Source organism: Macaca fascicularis, chromosome 6, assembly GCF_037993035.2.
Source record: "Macaca fascicularis isolate 582-1 chromosome 6, T2T-MFA8v1.1".
NCBI classification, from domain to species: domain Eukaryota; kingdom Metazoa; phylum Chordata; class Mammalia; order Primates; family Cercopithecidae; genus Macaca; species Macaca fascicularis.
The window spans coordinates 140,223,037-140,242,930 of record NC_088380.1 but is presented as its reverse complement, the minus strand read 5'-3'; the positions used below and the strand labels follow the sequence as shown (position 1 = coordinate 140,242,930).

Genomic DNA, 19,894 nt, shown 5'->3' with positions numbered 1-19,894 from the left:
TAAAACCACAAGGAAGAGAAGCTGGTTTTAAGTTCCGGCCAGTGGCAGGCAAAGAGTGGGCACTGGTGACTGCTATATACGAAGTTTGCTCATCTGAGAAGGCCCAGTTCTTATTCAGTGGATAATGGCATTTGAGCTGATGCCAGAAAATAATTGATATAGCATTTTGGGGGACAGACCAAAATGTGTCAAACCTAAAACAAAAGTATAAAAAACTTATATTAATGTATCATTCATATTAACAAAGTACAGATGTGCCAGCAGGAATAGTGGAGGACTGTATACAGAAATTCATTGAAATTGATCAGGCATGGAAAATTCTAGGGAATGAAGAGAAAAAAAGAGTATGACCCTCAGTGGCATGAAGATGATCTAAGATACATGGAGCCAGTAGATGCTCAAGGATATCTTGAAAAACTGTCTTGGAAAAATGACGATGACTCTTTTTCCCCAAGTTGCCAATGTGGCAGAAAACACAGTGTTTCCAAGGATGAAGCAGAAGAAGTTAATCTATTTTCTTGTGATATATGTTCGCTATTTATAGAACTTCTTCATTATTGGTAAAATTCTTCACTACTTGGAATCCTTGTCCTGTGTACTTGGACATGGTGAGGAAAGGCCATTTGACCTGTGTCCATTCAAGGGAATAGATTCTATTTTTGTTAGTCCTATCATTTTCAATGAAAATATGATTGTCAAGCAAAGTCCACCTCAGATTAATAGAAAACTAATTTATTTGTTTACATGTATTGAGAGTTTGTATTTACAGGTTGCCACAAAAAGAACTTGAATTACAAATTATATTTAGTGTATTCCAAAGGACTTTATTATTTCATTTTCTCCTTGATACAAAATGAGAATTTTCTTTTTCTAATATAAGCATCTCCTTTTTTAATGGGTAACAGTATCATTGCATTCCTTTATGGTTACTAAGTTTCTGATCTAACAGATGATATTTCTTGCTGCTAAATTATAGGCCTGTTATACACCTATCTCAAATTCTATGGTCATTAAACTTAAATTAGAATCTTTGTGGATACATGTGAAGCCAATTCTCCCATAATGAAGCTTGAATATGGATATCCATGAGGTTACTTCAAAGTTAATAAAGAAAGTGAAGTAGCAACTCTAGAAAGAAAAACAGCTTTAGAGTCAGAAGACTTGACTCCAATCTTATCCTGTATTTCCAAAGCTACTAAATACTGCCATCTTCAACTTTAAATGTAATATAGGACATGGGAGCTTTATAAAAATAATTGAAAATTGGCATACTACTTTTCTTTTTCAGAGTATTAAGATATAGTATTAATGCCTATATTTATAAATAAGGAACTATTTCATCACTAATATATTCAAATGGACTTTTGTTTTTTTTAGACTTTCGTTTTTTTCACTCCTGTTGCCCAGGTCAGAGGGTAATGGCACAATCTTGGCTCACCGCAACCTCCGTCTCCTGGGTTCAAGCAATTCTCCTGCCTCAGCCTCCCGAGTAGCTGGGATTACAGGCATGTGCTACCACAACTGGCTAATTTTTAAAATATTTTTAGTAGAGATGGGGTTTCTCCATATTGGTCACTCTGGTTTTGACCTCTCGACCTCAGGTGATCCACCCGCCTCGGCCTCCCAAAGTGCTGGGATTACAGATATGAACCACCGTGCCTGGCCTCAAATGGACTTTTATAATGTATTATTATTGGTCATAGCAGACTGTAGATCCCTTAAAGATTTATTTTTCTATGTATTTAATATTCTGTGTACAGTTCAAGTAAGAACTCATTTAAAGAACTTTAAGGGATCCTTTATGGAATCACTGAAACGTTTTACTTCAAATGTGTGTACTAAGCATGTAATTTAGCAGCTTTTTCTGAGGTCCAACTCTTAGCATTGTCAGATTGGATTTGTAAGTAAGAATAGTTACTACTCTGACTTGTAAATGTAGCCAAAGCATAAGAGATACTCAAAAACAGAAGATTACTTTCACTATATCTATAAAACCAAAAATTCAAAAGTGAGGCAGTCATCCAGATTTTCCCTCCAAAATATTTTTATGTCTATCATAAAGTTAAATGACTTATTTTGGATTACATTTTATTTATGTATTTTGAACTAATATAGCTTGTAAAATATATCTTGCTTATTCTTTACATTTAGCAATTAAAAAGAACTAAAACTGAACAGCAAATAGCTTATTGGTAAGTACATGGTTTCAATGGCAGTAATACATTTACTTGAATAGGAGATAATAATCAAGTCAGAAGAGTAAATGCTTGCTAATTATGTGAATATCTGTGACCATTAGGGCTGTCACATAGAAATCCACAATCACTCAAAGGCCAAATCTGTAAAATCAAAATGTGGTTGAAGACAATTAATGAAAATGATGTTATGACATCATCATATTTCCCTTTCTCTATTTTCTTTTTCCCTTTTCTCCCTGTCAGATAATTAAATGCTTTCTCTTTATTTGTCAATCAAGAATAAATTTTCTACATCAAAATAAGACATTAGAAAATAAACTTGCATGAGTATATGTATTTAAACTCTAAAGTTTGGAACATTCAGACATTATACAATAAATTATATGTGTATGGTGTGTGAAGATCTATGCATGAATAAAAATAAAGCTGCGAGGAGAGACCACTGCATATTCTTTAGAGTAGCTACAATGAAAAGAATACTAGCTAAGCACAGTGTCTCATGCCTGTAATCCCAGCATTTTGGGAGTCTGAAGCAGGAGGATCACAAGGTCAGGAGTTTGAGACCACCCTGGCCAACACAGTGAAACCTTGTCTCTACTAAAAACGCCAAAAATTGGCCGGGCATGGCGGCACACACCACTCGGGAGGCTGAGGTAAGAGAATCACTTGAACCTGGGAGGCAGAGGTTGTAGTGAGCCAAGATTGTGCCACTGCACTCCAGCCTGGGTGACAGAGAGACTCCATCTCAAAAAAACCAAAAAACAAACAAACAAACAAACATTGGAGAGGATATGGAGCAACTGGAATTCTCATACCTTGTTGGTGAGAATGTACGATGATATGACCACTTTGTAAAACAGTTGGGCAGTTTCTTATAAAGTTAAAAATACACATCAATTTCACTTCTAGGTAGTTACCTAAGTGAAATGAACACATGTTTACCCTAAAAGGTATGCATGAAAGCTCATAGCAGCTTTATTCATAATAGTTAAAAACTGGCATCAATCCAAATGTCCATGCACAGATAAATGAATAGACAGTATGGTGTATCCACGTGATACAGTACTACTCAGTGATAAAAAGGAATGAACTACTGATGGATGTAATGACGTAGATGACGCTTAAGAACATTATACTGAATGAAAGAAGCTAGACATAAAAGAATAGGTACTGTAATGTTTTATTTATCTGAACCTCTGGGAAAGACAAATCTATGGCCACAGAAAGCAGATTATTGTTTGCTCCAGGGTTGGTGGGATTGGAATGGGGCACTAGGGGACATTTGGCTGTGATGGAGACTTTCTATATTTTAATTGCAGTTGCTGGTTACTCGAGAGTGGAAATTTATCAAAATCCATCAACATTATGCTTAAAATATGTGCATTTTACTCTGTGTAAATTATCCCCAAATAAAGAACTTCTAAAAAACAAAATAGTACCAATCAAATTTAAAACAATCAGCATATTTCTGCCATCCTAATGAAATACTAGTATTGTCCTGGAGAAAATAAATGTTTTTCTCACAGGCCTCTTTTGAAGTTCTAAAATTAGGACCCTATAAGGAGTGTAAGGGCTCCTTTCACTGCTACATAGTATTCCATTGTATGGATATACCAGTCTGCTTATCCACTCAACTGCTGGAACTTTAACGGTTCAAACTAGTTAAAGGTCGGAAATAGTCAATTCATATTTGGATTGTTTCCAACCTTTAACTAGTTTGAATAGTTGTGTGTGATGATGAACCCCCAGATTTTTGCTCTGTGATGGGAGTTAGGAGAAACCATTTACAGGCCAAAGAGGTGCTGCCTGATGGGCCATTCTGGTTCAGGACAGACTCTTGATTTTTAGGAACCAGATAAGGGATTTGCCAAAAGTCCAACTGGCTTTTGGCCAAGGGATAGATACTTAGATTGAATGAAATACTGGATTGGAGGCTATTATTCCAATTCTGTAATTTAAGAAATGTTCTGTGTAAAGTTTCCCTCTTTTAAAAATGGAATTTGTTTCTGTGATTCATAAAAGCTAATATTTGGGAATGATTTCCATTTAACTATAAGAGACTATTGTTTTGCTCACTCCTGTGTTCCCGATGCCTAACGTACCTGGCACACAGTGGGCTCTTAAATATTTTTGGAATGATTGTATAAATTTATGAAGTCAGGATTCAAGTAATGAATATGGTTTTTCCAATGTATTAGTCAAGATAAAATAAGTTATACCACAGTGACAAACACCCTCCAAATCTCTGTGTGATTAAATGACAAAAGTTAGTATCTTTTACACAGAAGTAGTTCCATGGTCCTGCCTGACTGTAGGGAAGCTTAAAACACAGTTTAACATGTTCCCAGTTAAGGAGGGGTATGAAATGAGATTTGGCAAACACATAGCATTATTTCTGCCATGTTAAGTCTTGAATAGGTTAAGTTTATATAAGAATATCTATATATTCTTATATAAAGTATATAAACTGATGAGGCACATCTCTGCTGATAGCCTGTGGTTTTGAGAAATGAGCCTGCATGAATGAACACGACTCTTCCTGATGGTCTACATCAGATTCTGTGCTCACTTTTGCTTTTATTCTTTTGCTTGTGCAGTTTCTTCCATCTGGAATGCCTTCCATTTTCTTGCTGGATGAGCTAAAAATTGGATCCATTCTTAGACACTCAGTCAAGTGTTACTTCTTCTAACGATTCATCCATGGTACATGGCCTGATTAACTGCACATACATTTGGACACTTTAATGGCACTTGAACCAGCACTTGCTTATCGATGACCACATGGTTTCTAGCAGTGCTACACATCTAAGAATTCTTTCTTGAACTCTTAAAGAGTTGGCATGGTGCTTTCTTTTGCTCCTTCACTCAGCTGAGGACTAAGCACAATGAGGATACTCAATAAATGTGTATTTTCAATAAGCATTGATTGAACAAGCCAGGGGCTGGGAAGTACCCACTCTGTGGAGCTGAGTGGGGAAAGCAAAGCAGCCCAGGTTTAGCAGATGTGGGCTGTGTGAGAGTCTCCTTCCTATTCTTCACAATGTTTGGGATTTTGCAAGGCATTCCATGATATGAAGTAGGGTGTATATTTACTTACCTATTACACAGATCCCAGTTCTCATTGAGCAAAATCAAACAGGAGAGTCCTGAAAAATAAGGAGTCCTGTGGGCTGTGGCTGCTTGTACTTTGAGAAGTTTAAGAGCTCTGGCCCAGGTCCCTTCATTACCAGCCTAAGTGAAGTTAATCTGCCCTCTTTCCCCTAAATCTATGCTGAAGCATAATGAACAAAAGGCTTAATCACTATGGTATCAAGATATGCCTTTCTGTCTGTGCAAATGTTCTTGGGTTTGTAATGTGAACATGATGCACTCATTTGGAGCCATTGTTCTCTCTAAATGAGAAAATGCAAATGAAGCACTCAGGGTACCACGCCATAACTCCCTGCATAAAATTCTTGACATCAACATGAAGCTACTTAGCATAATTTTCCTGTTAATAAACTGCCAATTTAGTCATTTAGGTTTCAGCTTCTAAAGACTGCAACATCTTCAGGCTGGATTTTTTTTTCTCCCTGTATATGCGTGAGTTTATTATTTTGATGTTTATGTTAAAACATAGGAAATTGGAGTTTATGCAATTATTTGGAGATCTTCTATCCTAATTTGTTTGCTCTCATAATTTAGGGAATCTGCTCATTTGAAAGACAACACAATTTTTCAGAGCATTTTCTTCAGTTCAGGACAAAATTTTCATATTTAAATGACTGAGGAATATTTTGAAGATTTGACTGAGTAATGTCTATGCTGAAGGTGGCTGAACCAGGAAGCCAAGGCTGCCCTGATCCCATGGAGAGATCCTGAAGAGATGAGAAAACTCAAGGGCATAAGGGATGTCTGGGAGACCCAGCTGGTGCATAAGTCTCAGTTCTGGAGCTCACTGTCTTCCTGGCCAAGCTCCAGCCACGCCAGCCTCCTTGCCGGTTATTAGCCTCCTCATTCAAGGAATATGCATTGTTGCCCACTATGTACCAATCATGAAATGACGCTGGGGTAACACATATCCCAGTGGAGGAGACAGGCATGACTTAATGAATCACAAGACCACACTTCCATGCAAAGTAGGGGAGGCATATGGTGTTCTGGGAGAGTAAAGGATCTGACTCAGTTCCTACCTTCAAGAGTCCACAGTCAAGATTTACTCACATCACAGCTTGGCAGAAGTTTTACAAAGCTTAAATTATCTGCCAAGATTCTTCAATTCTCCAGGTTGTTGTAAAGTATAGACACAGCCAAGAGGCGTCGAGTATTTTTGAGCACCTCCTCTGTACTAGACACTGTTCAGGCATCTGATCTGCAGAGCTCTCAGCTTCCTGGTGAGATCGCCAGGCTTCGGGGTTAAGAGCATGGGCTTTGCATAAGTTAGAATCTGGGGCTACACCACTGTCCAGGCGTGCATTTTAGCTCTCGCATTTGTCAAATGAGTAAGTGAGTCATAGAGTTGTTGAGAAGATTAAATGGAGCCCAGGGCCTGGTTTGTAGAAAAGGCTTGATAAGCGAAGGTTGTTTTATGTTGCCAGAGAGGGGGGACCATGTTGGACAACAGTCACATCTGGTATTTCATTTTTTTCTCTCTCCATGTGTGTCTTGGCTGGGCTGAGCTGGAGGCATGTCTTTGCGGAGTAGCCTCTGCCCAGATCATTATTGTGTAACTCAAACCCAGAGCCCGGACAGGCCCCTGGTGCTGTGTCCAGTTTCTCATCTCTTCTGTGGGTCAGTGGACAAGGGTCTGTGAAAAGCAAGTCCCTCCTGGAGCGTGCCCTGTTGCTTGAGAAAAACCCTGGCTACAGCTCTGTGTCTCCAGGGTTCTAGCTGTAAGAGGGGCTCAGCGTCCACGCGCCCTTTGTGGTCTAGTTTATGGGAGAGCCAATGTGTGGATGTGCATTGCCCACCACTACAACGTATGATGGATTGAAATGACTTCACTCTTGCTACTTCCTGAGTTTCAACATTGGAAGAAAACAAGCTATCCCATCTCTTCTAGTCTGGTCATGTCTCTTCTCCAAAGTTCTCAGATCTTGCTCAGACAGAGATCTGAGGCAGATCAAGGACTCGACACTTCCCATCCTCTCCCACCCGGGACTCAGTGGCTTGGTTTGTATAGTCAGATGAAGCTCCCTAGTTGGGGGTTGGACTGGCCCAAACAGAGAGTATCCTGGGAAGATGGAAGGATCCTCCAAAAGCTGTCTAGTAGCTAGCTTGAGCTCATGACTTCTTGATTCAGTGCATCTATCCTGCCTTTTGGGAATCCTGGGAACTTTTATTGTTTCTCTTTCAATCTCAAGTTATCTGCATCACCACTGGGTGCTTGCTTTCTACAGTGCAAAGGTAGCATCAGTCAGATCTGGATCTTGCAGCAAGGGGTAGCCTGGCAGCCTTAGGGCAGCTAAAGCCAGGCAAGGCAGGTCCTGAGCTATTTCCTTCCTATCAGATCATGCAATTTGCTTTGCTTTTTTATGGGTTTGTCTAAAGCAAATGTTAGATGCTTATTCCAACTCATAATTTATTCTTTGTTCATTCTAATAATTAGAAGAGTTGCAATTATCACATAGATTTTAAAATATAAGATAAAAGTAAACATATCATTATAAATTTATCTTAATTTTTAAGATAAAGTCTCAATAAAACTTTTCTTCACCCTTCACTATGGGTTTTGTACCTGTTTTGTGTGGATTTGCTGTGGCTCTGTTTTTGGTACCTGTTATCCTGGGATAACAGGATCACTTTGTATATTTATTTTTCAAAATATTGATTGAAATGTTGGTTTGGTTCTGATGTCAAGAGTAGGATGGAATTCTGGCCTTCTAGTGGGTCTTGGCACCAGCTTCTTACATGCTCATCTGTCCCGTGGTGGGGGAGAGAAAGAAGTGGGATGGTTACAAGAATCACACATGACCTGGACCTCCTGCAGGGACTGAGCTGGGCGGCCATTCACTCTCCCACCTGACCCTCCAGATGCCACACAGCCTCATGGGCGTTGGCCTTCAAAGTGGCCCCCTTGGGAATCCTGGCCCTTATGCCAACTGAACTTCAGTGCTGACATCTGCTTAGAAGGTCTCCAGGACAAATCCACGAGCAACCTGATAGCTCTAGCCTCAGCTTGGGTTTGTAACCCAGTGGGAAGGTTCCCTTGGGAATGGACTTCGCAGGCCTTTTGTGTTTCTCGAAGTGAAATTTTACCTTGGAGCCAGGCACTGTTCTCAGGGATTACCCATGTTAACTCATTAATCCCCACTTTACAGATGTTGAGACTGAGTTTCAGAGCACTTCAATAGCTTGCCAAGTCACCTGGCTGGAAAGAGTTGGGGCCAGGATTTGAACCCAGTCAACCCAGCTCTGAAATCAGCTCTCAGCCCACTCTGCCAGACTGCCTATCTAGGGGCACCATTCCCACCAGATGGGGCACCACGGAAGCAGGCTGCAGCAACAGGGCCCACGCTCTTCTCCTTCCAAGCCCACAGGCCTATTTATGAAGCGCCACAATTGCCACATTAATACCGGATGATGCCATTGATTTTAGTGGCATTCAGATCACAAGAGCCTGTCTGGAGTTGTGCCCTGGAATTTATGCTCCCTACATCCATTAGAGCTAATGGGAAACGTCTGCATAAATTGCATGGTGATGGGGAGTTACAGCTCTGAGTTGGCCTCAGTGGACTTTAACTGCCTGCTCTGAATAGGATAGCTCATCCTTCTGGTTATCACACAGCCCCTTGTATTGCACTTGTTCTTGGGTGACCTGGGGGTGGTGAGAATAGTGCAAAGCCCTGGGCAGGGTATTTTATAGCTGTGTGACCTTCGGTAAGTTACGTTACCTCTCTGAGCTGTCATCAGTTTTCCCATCCGTGAAATGAAGCCAACATCTCTGTGTGCTGTTGTGAGAAGAGTTAAAGCCCTGAGCTCCGAACATGGCAGCACTCCTGTTCATCCACTATTTTTCCTCTCAGCCCAAGGGTTCTTCACCCAGCACCCATGGTTGGGTCTTGGAAGGTTGGTCCGTGAAATGGTATGCAGGAAGGGGTTTGTATCACACAAAAATATTTTGGAGGGGGCAGCAATCATGGTTTTTGTGAGTTTCCCCAAAGAGTCCATGACCTAGAAAACTAGATCAGATCAGGAAGTTCCCAATGACAGTTGTTTCTTCTCTGTAGCCATGGTGCTCAACTCTGTGTCTGTCACCAGTAGGTTGGCAGAGTACAAAGGAACAGTCCTTTCTTTCTGAAGTTCTGAGCACTGTGTGCTCCTACATATGGGAGGAACAGTGGCCTTTTCCCATGGGAAGAGGCCGGGTGCTAGCTAGCAAGTCTGTTGGGCTGGTGGGGCCCCTCGCACCCTCCATCACTGGCCTTTTCAGCAGCCACCGGGTGAGAGCTCCTGGCTCTCCTTCCCTCCCCTCTGGATTTCCAGTCAGTGCCTTTCCTTCTGCACTGCAGCCTCCTGACTCATGAGGGCTGGGTTTCCATCTAGCCTCTGCCTCACACAGTGCATTAGAAACTGCCCAATGTGCCCAAAGTCCATGGAATGAAGTGTCCAACCAGAGAAACTGGTTGGTCTTCAAGCTGCATCCCATCCCAAATGCTGTCTTCCTTCCTCCAGAGACGGAGCTCCCTGGGAACCTGGGCCTCTATTTTCCCAGCACTGGGACCCAACAGTGGTTTACTGCTCTTTGGTACTTAAATTCTCTGACTGAGAACACGACCAGGTGCACATCCAACCAGAATCTGGGAGGCTGTGAGGCTCAGAAGAGAGAGGTTCTGTGAGCACAGAGTGCAACTAGAGACAAAGGTTTCCCCTGTTCAGTTGCTCATTTGTACGTATGTTTGTTCATTCATTCATCCTGCAAATTTTACTGTTCCTGACAGTATTTATTTTAAGTCTTGGGACAAAGGCGGCACAGTGGTGGTACTGTGTGAACATTTATTTGGTTACTCTTTTCTCACATGATGAGGATGTTCTGAGCCATTCCACTGTCTCCCAACCCACAGATGCTGAAACTGTCCTCAAACGTTGGTTCTTTGCCAATTTACTTATGATTTGACTGGTTTTATACAACAACCAGGTTGCACGGCCAAGTACCTAGGCCAGGATCATGCTTTTTAACCAGCTCTAGTGGTACCTCTGCATGGCCAGGCTGGGGCCAAGGGCTGTGGAGTACCCAGGAGAAAAGAAAGGAGATGTGGCCTCCATTCCATGGGTAACTGCCAAATCCCAGGAAGGTGGGTTTGTGCCCCATGAAGCAGTGTGAATCTGATGGGTGCATGCATCTGAGGATTTGGGGTAAGAAAGTAAAAGGACACTCATCCCAGTTATTCAAACCGGGATGCCTGAGTGACGGGGGGCTCTATTGATAAATAGAATGGACAGTAAGTGTAAACCCAGGCTGCCCGTGGCAAATGGGATGTTTGGTTCACTTGAGCCAAGAGAAGGCTTCATGAAGATAGGTGCTCTTGGGCTGAGCTTGGTGGAGGGCCCAACTTGTATTCAGATTGTAAATCCCCAGGAAGGGATGGTCTGGTCAGGTGCAACCAACCATCGTCATGGTGAGCATATTGGAGAGTCCATTTTTCCTCTATCCAAGGAATAGGCATTGTGGAGGGCTGATGGCTGAGAGCTGATAGCTCATGTCCAGGGCAGAGAGAAGCACCATCTTCCCGTGCAGTGGGCTGACCCCTGCGTCATGGCACTCCTCCCTGAGTTCATCCATGCCAGTGTCAGTTCTGACTGAGATCCTCTAGATGCAGATCTTTCTGGATTGCAGAGCGTGGAAAGACACATCTCAGGCTCTGCAGGGGTAGTTTCCTAAACTCAGTGTCTTTCTGGTCTCTTGCCCAGTGTGCCCCAGGGAGAGCATATTGGGCTTCTGCAAATTTACAGAGATGTATCAGAGCCCCTTCATCTCCAAGCCAATAGAAATAATATTAATCACCTACATAAAAGTGAGATCTATCCTCACAGATACCTCCTTTAGAACTGACTGGGGGCATGAGCATTATGGATGAGCCTTATGCTATGTCTGGAAACTATTAATATTTACAGTGGAGTCTCTGGCCCTTCAGGTGGCTTGAGATGAAACCATCATTTTTCTGGTCATCTTGGCAGTGAGGGAGGAGAAGAAGGAAAAGATGGCATGATTAGGACAAGTCACTGCTCCAGGAAGCTGGACATAGGAGTTGCAGCCTGCTCTGAAATGCTCCAGAGGGGCCCGAGCCACTCAGCATGCCAAGAGCAACTGCTGGCTGTTTTTCATTAGGGAAAATAAACATCTCTGAAAGTGCTCTTCCTGCTGCCAAGGCAGGAAAAATAGACTGAAGAAAATATACTGGAGGAGCCAGTGTTTTCAGAGTAAGTGAAGCCAGTCCTTGTAGAGCTCATCTCTCAAGTATTATAGAAGTCAAATGTGGAGTTTGCACGTACGGGAGAGAATGTGGTTTATCTGACAAAACTGCCAGCTGGTGTCTCAAGATTGGAGCTGATTCCAGTGAATGGATGGGCTCTTGATTGGGGAATGTTTGGTCCAGTCACTATAAAAATCCTTCATTTCCTCCCCGTCTTCTTAGTTCCTTCTAAAGTGATCAAAATGGGTGTGACCCCGGGTGGTCTGTAATCTGGAGAGATGGCCTTCCTGCCTGTATGTGACAGCTGTGCTTCACTTTGACACAGTCCATGTGTCTACAGTTTTGTGTATAAAATAATGTATAACTCAGATCTCTTTTTAATGCCCTGGGGAAGTTTGTTATGGATTGTTATTATAATCAATCACAATAGGTGATATTTATTGAGTGCCTACTATTGCCAGAGACTGCCTGGGGTGAATATAGTGGTGAATACAGCCATCAAGGCCCTTGCTCTCCTGGAATTGGTTTTCTGGTGGAGGAGAGAAACTTCACCGGCTCTCCTATTCCCTGTAAATCAAGGCCCGCTATGTTTCTCTCCCAACCCCATCTCAGGAAGACCTAGACCAAGGCAATAGCCCCCACATCATAGGTGACTCCCTGGGCCTGCCTACATTTGGGCCACATTGACTGGTTAGTTCTCAAATTTTTAAAAGGAGAGACTAACCAGAGAGGAAGGTAATGTCAGGAGAGAGAGTTGTAGCTCCTTTGGCTCTGTGTCTAGGGAACACATGGCCAGGGTTGTGACTGTCCCCTCCTCTGTGGATTTCCATGTGCCACTGGGGCCATACACAGCCTGTGAGGCAGGTGGTGTCTGCTCCAATGAAGCAGGACAAGCCAGGGTCTGGGAGGAGGAGCAGTCAGGTCCAGTGGGTCTGGTTCATGACTCAGGCCCAGCAGTGAGAGTAATCAGGTCACATAGTGAAGGGCAGAGACCACCTGGGGAGTAGCCCTAGTATAGCAGCCTCAACCATGACAAAATAGGGCAGAGACCCACCCACAGGGGGTCCTGGAGGAGATGAAAAGGGCATTGCCAGGAAACCTACCTTGGAAGCTGTGTAGCCAGAGCCAAATACATGCAAGCCACCTCATTCTAGAGAGGAGGAGGCAACTGGACGTCTTTAATGAACTGAGTCCTTTCCTCTTTTCTTCCTTCCCCTCCCCTCCCCACCCCTGCCTCCTTCCCTCCTTCCCTCCCTTCCTTCCTTCCTTGCCCTCTCCCTCCCCCTTCTCTTTCTCTCCCCTTTCCCTCTCTTCCCCCTTCCTACCCCCTTTCTCTCCTTCCCTCTTTTCTTTCTACCCCACAGCTAGTTACTGACAATATCATGTACTAGGCTCTGTTCCAGGCATTGGAGTTACACATTCCCAGCTTTCGAGGAATCCATAGATGAATTTCTAACCTGATAATTGAACATGCCTCCTAAGAGTACAGATGGGAGGGCCCTGAAATGCAAGGAAGCCTCCCCCGTGCCTGGGCCTCAAGCAACACCTGAAGCCTGGAATTAAGGGAAGCACTGTGCAGAAAGGGCTCTAGGCGGGCATGAGAGGGGCCCATTTTGCAACCCAAATGGATGGCTGCAGCCTCTGGAGAGCTGCTGTAGCCTGGTGGCTCCCACCCCACAGAGTACCCTGTGGGGTCTTATGAACTTTACCAGCTTCCTATACTTCCTCCTCTGAAGAAAGGTTTGTTTAGTCCTCAGAGCACAGCATCCCAAAACCAATTCACTTCCTCCTTGAGGCCGAGAAAAGGAAAGGGCTTTCTCAGGGCTAATGGAAGGAGTGGGATTCAGGTACAGAGCTCTGGGCCCCAGGCTCCTGTTCCTGACCCAGGCTACAGGGATGGGTTCCAAGCCAGCTACAGCCTTCCTCCTTCGTGTGCATCATTCATTTTCCACAATTGTTTGGCGCTATTTGATTTTTTTGTTGCATTTAGGTCCTGGAAGATGATTATGTTCCATGAAATGGAGTGATTGATTGACCTTTTGAAATGTCAACAGCCGCTGGCTGGCTCCAGAGGATTTTGTGGGCCTCATCAGCCTCCTAGACCATGTGATAGGCAAGACATCAGTGAGAGGGGAGCGTTCAGAGACCGTGGAACTTGGCAACTGCTGGTGGGCAGGATCCTGGAGGAACGGGGGCATGAAATCATACCTATAATATAAACAAACCCTGCCAGAGGATTGTTAGGGACTGGGAGAGCAGCAGCAGGGAAGAGGTGAGTCAGGGAGCTGCCCAGTGCTCCTTAGCCAGGCACTAGTTTGGTCCTCTGACCACTCCTCTTTGTAGAAGAGGGAAACTCACCTAAGCCTCAGATTCTCATGGATGCTTAGCTCCTGATAAAAGGAATGACGTTGTGCTTATGACCTCATGAAGATGCGATGAGAGAAAGTGTCTTTCCTTCCGCATCTGCATGGGCGTGGGCTGTGGCCTCCCGAGAGCCCAGTGGAGACATGATGAGCTGCCAGAGAATCATGGAAGCTGCTACTGGGTGGGGCCCATCTGCACTGCCTTACAACTCCTCCTCCAGGTCATCCTGTCCCGGAGCAGTATTGCATGGTTTCCAAATTCAAGGGCTCTGGTATAGCAGGAGGGAGGGATGGGATGAAACCATCCTGTTTCCGTTGTGTTGGTTGGAGGTGGAAGAGCCTCGTGGAAGTGGGCTGGCCAGAAGTACACGCTTGTGAGTGTTTATGAATATGCAAGTCTGTAATTTGCACAGTAAAGGGTGGATAAAACGTCCTTCTAGCAGTCGGAAAGCTCTGTCACATGGCATTTATGAAATTTCCCAGTACAAAAGATGGTCAGCGTTCACCATGATGACTAAAAGCCTTCTGAGAGTCTTAAACGCCTTCAGTCTCATCAATTATTAAGTTGTAGTGTATTTTATTTTACTCCTTGAAAAAATTGGTAATTCTCGTTAAGCAGCTCTGGTAATTTTCTTTTAACTAAGATGTTTAATGAACCAGAACATCCTTTTGCTAACCATGCTTGGTAAAAGGTATCATCCATCTATTTTCCAGTATTGATCATAATGGTGATATACAAGTAATTAAAGCATAATGATAGATATCATTTTTTGAATGCTAACTATAAACTAGGTCCTGTGTGCTAAATAATTGATATGAATTTTGTTTAGTTGTTCCAATGACCCTATTAAGTAGGTATTATTGCCTGTAATTGGCAGATAGGGTTTGGAAAGATTAAATAATGCATCCAAGACCATACAGACCAAGGGATAGGGATAGGCTTGATTCCATTTCTGTGCTCACCTCCTTCCTATTATGGTGCTATTGGACACCTATGCTGTTGCCAGACTTTATGGGAGCATTGGCAGGGGCGCACTCAGCCCGTGCATTCTAGTGTAGTTGGGGAGATGGCCAAACACAGAGGAGAAGGGAAATGCAAACAAGGTGCTTAAGGTTCCTTGCCATTCACATGATTCAAATAGCTGAGAAGTGCTAGAGTCACAGAGTGTTTGTGTGTGTCTGTGTGTGTGTGTATGTATGTGTTGCAGGAGGCTTTCTGGAAGAGAAGCAACTTGATTTGGATCCTGAATAATGTGAGGGAGATGATGAGTAGAGGGGAAAGGGCTCGGGCTGGGAACTCAGAGGACCCATCACAGGGATGGAGAGATTTGAAGATGCTGCTCACACAGGTACTGGGATTCTGTTGTTGCCAAGTCCCATACACCTAATCTCCTGGGTTGTCCCTGATGAATCCCCTAGGAAGATCCCTGCAGGATCACAGGAACACACAAGGGGATCCTGGGTCTTGTGGTGGTTGTCAGGGGTCCTGTGAGAAGGATTTATGGCCCAACTGAGGCAGCCCCAGAGCCAGGAGGTGAGCAGGAACCTGCACAGAGGCCTGGTGGCGGCCAGAGCAGAGGAGAGCCAGGGTCCCACCATTCCAGAAGGAGGTGTGTGGAGCCTGCAGGCAGGCTCTGTGCCATTTCCCTGACTATGGCTAGAATTAATCTGTAAAACATATTCCAACTGGGCGCAGTAGCTCACGCCTGTAATCCTAGCACTTTGGGAGGCCGAGGCAGGTGGATCATGAGGTCAGGAGCTCAAGACCAGCCTGGCCAAGATGGTGAAACCCCATCTCTACTAAAAATATAAAAATTAGCTGGGTGTGATGGCAGGTACCAGTAATCCCAGCTACTTGGGAGGCTGAGGCAGAGAACTGATTGAACCTGGGAGGCAGAGGTTGCAGTGAGCCGAGATTGTGCCACTGCACTCCAGCCTGGACGACAGAGCGAGACTCCATCTCAAAACAACAACAAAAACATATATTCCACTAACCTTCACAACCCACCACAGGCATGAGGCACTTAGCCAGTATCCAAATGCCTGTGCCATTCAGCCCCATGGAAGAAATGTCTTGTCACCTGAAGTTATAATTCCCAGGGAACAGGCAAATGCGTTTTCATGTTTGCATATCACAGATGAACCTTGATTCTGCTGGTGTCACATCTTAGGACAGTAGTGGGTGTGCCATTAGGATGTGGTGTGTGACCCGGCTGACACCACGCCTGAACATAGCAGAGGTTAGTACTGGCAGAACTGGCCTCTTCCTCAGGCAGTCACCTGAAGTAGTGGGGACAAGCATTGGGTACATCCCAGAGGGTAGAGTGAAGCCCACACTGGTGATGACACCTTATCATGCCCAGGCTGGGGAGCCTCACAGAGGAAAAGAACCTTTGAACTGCTGTGAATTTGGATCAAGACATGCCCCTGGCCATATCCAGGTGTTACCTGGGTGCATTTTGCCTTGTAAGAACAAGGGCAGCCTGGTACCTTTGAGCCACTTTGATGGGGATATAGGATTTAGGACTGGCATTCCACTTCCCGGTTCAATCTGAGCTGAATGTCTGTGGATCTGCCTTCTACCTGGGGGCCTGAACCCTTGGGTCACTGACCCCAGCCTTGGCCTGTAGGGAGACACGGGAACCATAAAGTTGGTCTCTTAGATCTCTGCTTATTGCTCTAGATCCTTCACCAGGGCTGTGCCCACAGGTTCTCACAATTGCCAGTCAATTCCATGAAGTTATTTGCAAAAACAATTTCTTAGAACAATTAGCCAAAATAATCAAATCCTAAAGCGGAAACAAGCCCTGAAACAAATTCGTTATGGAGCTGAATTTCCCAGTTTCCTCCTCCATCACATAGACAGAGCTGTTTGCAGCACTCCAGAGAGGCCCTCTGCCGCCAGTCAAGATCTTGTCTCTGATGGTGTGGAGATGATGGCCTCTTCCTATGCCCAGTCCTGTTCCCTGTCCCTCCACCCTTCCACCCCTAGGACAGCCCAGCCTCACATTGGTGTGGTGAGTAGCAGGTGTCCACAAGTGTGTTTTGAACACGCAATTTTCCATCAGAGGCTTTTCTCCTGTATTGCCTCTCAAAGGAAAATCAAGGGGCCTGAGTGGAGTGAAGTTCAAGCTTTGCCGCCTGTGCTAGCTGCGTGTCCTGGAGTGGCAGGAGCAGCATCCCTTGCTCGGCCCTGGAGTCCCCTCCTCTCTCTGAGGCATTTCTCTCTGGAAGTTCACTGGGCTTTGCAGTTCAGGGGCCTACTTTTGTGCCCTCAGCGAGTTCCTGGCCTTCTCTTCCTGCCTGGGACCGTGCAGAGCCTCGTCTCATTTTCTGTTTCTGCAGCGGGCTGAGCCTGGGCATTCTTGCAGGTGCTTCTTTCACAGATGGCTCCATTTCCTCTCTGGAAGTTTCCTCAGGTGCAAAGACCTTTCCATCCTGGCTGGCCCCTCTCTTCAGCCAGGGTACAACCTATCTGACATTCTACAGAAGTGTCTGGCAAAGAACCGTCAGTGGGGCCTGCTGCAGTGATTGTTAATGGCCCAGATGGGTATGTATTTGGCAGAGATAGTCCTAGTATCTAATCTGGACTCTTGTCTAAGTGACAGTCCATAGAGAGATAGAGCCCTGGGAGGGGCGGACTCTGGCTTTGAAAATGCCCTCTCCTCCCAGCCCTTCAAAGTTGATGGCTATGCAGGAGCCCCTTTAAAATGATCTAATTGGAATGGTAACGGATGTAGCATTCTGCCACAGCTAACAGCGAGATTGGAATTGGAGGAGACGCAGAGACAAATTACCTCTGAATTTTCTTGCAGCCATAAAAGCTTTTTACTGTATAGTAATTTTCCATTCCTGCTGCAGACATATTTGCATATTGCTTAACAATTTATCTCCTGTCATTTGTCAGATATTATCCATCTCCAGTTAATAAGCTAAGACAGGTCATATTAAGACTTTGCAGGCCTCTTGTCTCCCCATAGTAGGTGGCGCGACTCTCCTGCCCACAGGGCCTCCCTGTCGTGGGAACCGACAGAGCATGGTGGGGCAGCATTGTGACTGTGTCAGGGGCCTTGTCCACAGCACCTTCCACTCCTGTCCCCATGTAGGGAGAAGACAGAGCCATGGGCATGTGCTGGCCTGTTTGCAGCTGTGTGCCTGGCACCTGTGGATGAAGCTCCAGTGACCCGCCTCTTCAGTGAGTGCCGGGCTCTGCGCACGAACAGCCCTGCCCTGGAGTCTGCTCTCAGCTCTGGCTCCTAGACTCTCCAAGATTTTACCTAACTCCTTTCCTTCCCTGGAACTCAGTCCTCAGTTCTCCACTTCTAGAAGAAGGATTCTAGAATAAGGCTAATTAACCACTTCTTTTATATCTATAAAAGCATACTTCTTCCAAACCAAAGTTTCCCTGGAGCCCCAGTCTAGAGGACAGGCAAGTGGTAAGTGGTGTTGAAGGATGATGGAGGATGGGCCCTGTATTCCTGCCTGTTCCCACTCAGCCCTCTTGCTCCCCAACACAGAGAGGTCCCCAGGCCCCTGGACTCTGAGGGCCCCATGGAGCATAGTGTGAATGGGCCTGGAGGGGTATTCTTGGTCCTGCCTCCTGCCCCAACACTCTGAGGTTCCAGCACCTGCCGCTGGCCTGGCCCTGTGCACAGACCGAGGAGCCATAGCCTTCTCTAGCGCTTAAGCTTAAGATGCTGGGACTCTGCTCACTCTGAGTCTGGGTTTGATACTAGGTTCAGTTGGCTATTGGTGGACAGATTTTGAGAGGAAAGAAAAATGGTTTGATGCCGAATGTGTGATGAGATTTGCATAATTTAATTGAAATAGAATTAAAGGGTCGTATGTTTACACAGCGATGCCTCAAATCAGATTGCAGTGATGTGTGCTCAGTACTAAAATGTGTTCCTTAGGGACATGTGGATATCTGGTTCCCAGAATCTGTACAAAAGCTGGAGAGAAATCTGGGGTGGGGGATGGTTTCAGGGGCTGCCTGTCAAAGCAGCAGATTGGTATTCATGATAGTGGTGGAGTTTACGGAGGATTTCCTGGGCGCCAGGACATGAGCTACGTGCTCTTCATAGGTTTCCTTATGGAGTGCTCACAGCATCAGTTGAACCCAGGCAGGGATATTACAGGACCTGTTCTCTTGGCTTTTCTCTGTGGAACTGAGTGGGATGAGCTCAGGCATTTGCACGGGGCACACACTCATGTGTTTTATTGGGGAAAATATGCAAACATGTTCTACTATGTGCATTTTATAAAGAACCCTATGCTTTTTGCGTTCCTGCTACCATTTCTAAGCTTGACCCCTGCTGCTACTTTGATCTGAAAATGAAATATCAAAAGGTACCAATCAGAAGGTGTGTACAGAGGAACTAAGAACCAGCAATGAAGAGTAACAGATTATTGTGCAGTACCGAGCTATGTCCTCCAACCATAGTCACCTGCATTCCTCAGCAATGCCATTCAGGGAAACTGAGGCTGGCCTGTGGGTGTGTGTGTGTGTGTGTGTGTGTGTGTCTTTCTGACCAGGTTCTCACCTGTTTTTTCTTTTCTTTCTTTCTTTCTTTTTTTTTTTTTTTTTTTTTTTGAGACTGCCTCTTGCTCTATTGCCCAGGCTGGAGTACAGTGGCATGATCTTGGCTCACTGCAACCTCCAACTCTTGGGTTCAAGTGATTCTCCTGCCTCAGCCTCTGGAGTAGCTGGGATTACAGGCACCTGCCACCATGCCTGGCTAATTTTTGTATTTTTAGTAGAGATGGGGTTTCACTATGTTGGCCAGGCTGGTCTTGAACTCCTGACCTCAAGTGATCTGCCCGCCTTGGCCTCCCAAAATGCTGGGTTTACAGGCATAAGCCACCATGACTGGCTCTCACCTGCTTTTCCTATTTAATATGGAATGTCCCCCCGGGGCAGTCAACCTGGTCAACCCTGGAA

The 19,894-nt window shown here is 44.9% G+C and overlaps 1 pseudogene; it reads left to right on the top strand.

Annotated features, from left to right (window-relative positions):
- Nucleotides 1-124: 124 nt before the first annotated feature.
- LOC102115021 (dnaJ homolog subfamily C member 24-like) lies at nucleotides 125-18,213 on the top strand (annotated as a pseudogene).
- Nucleotides 18,214-19,894: the final 1,681 nt, after the last annotated feature.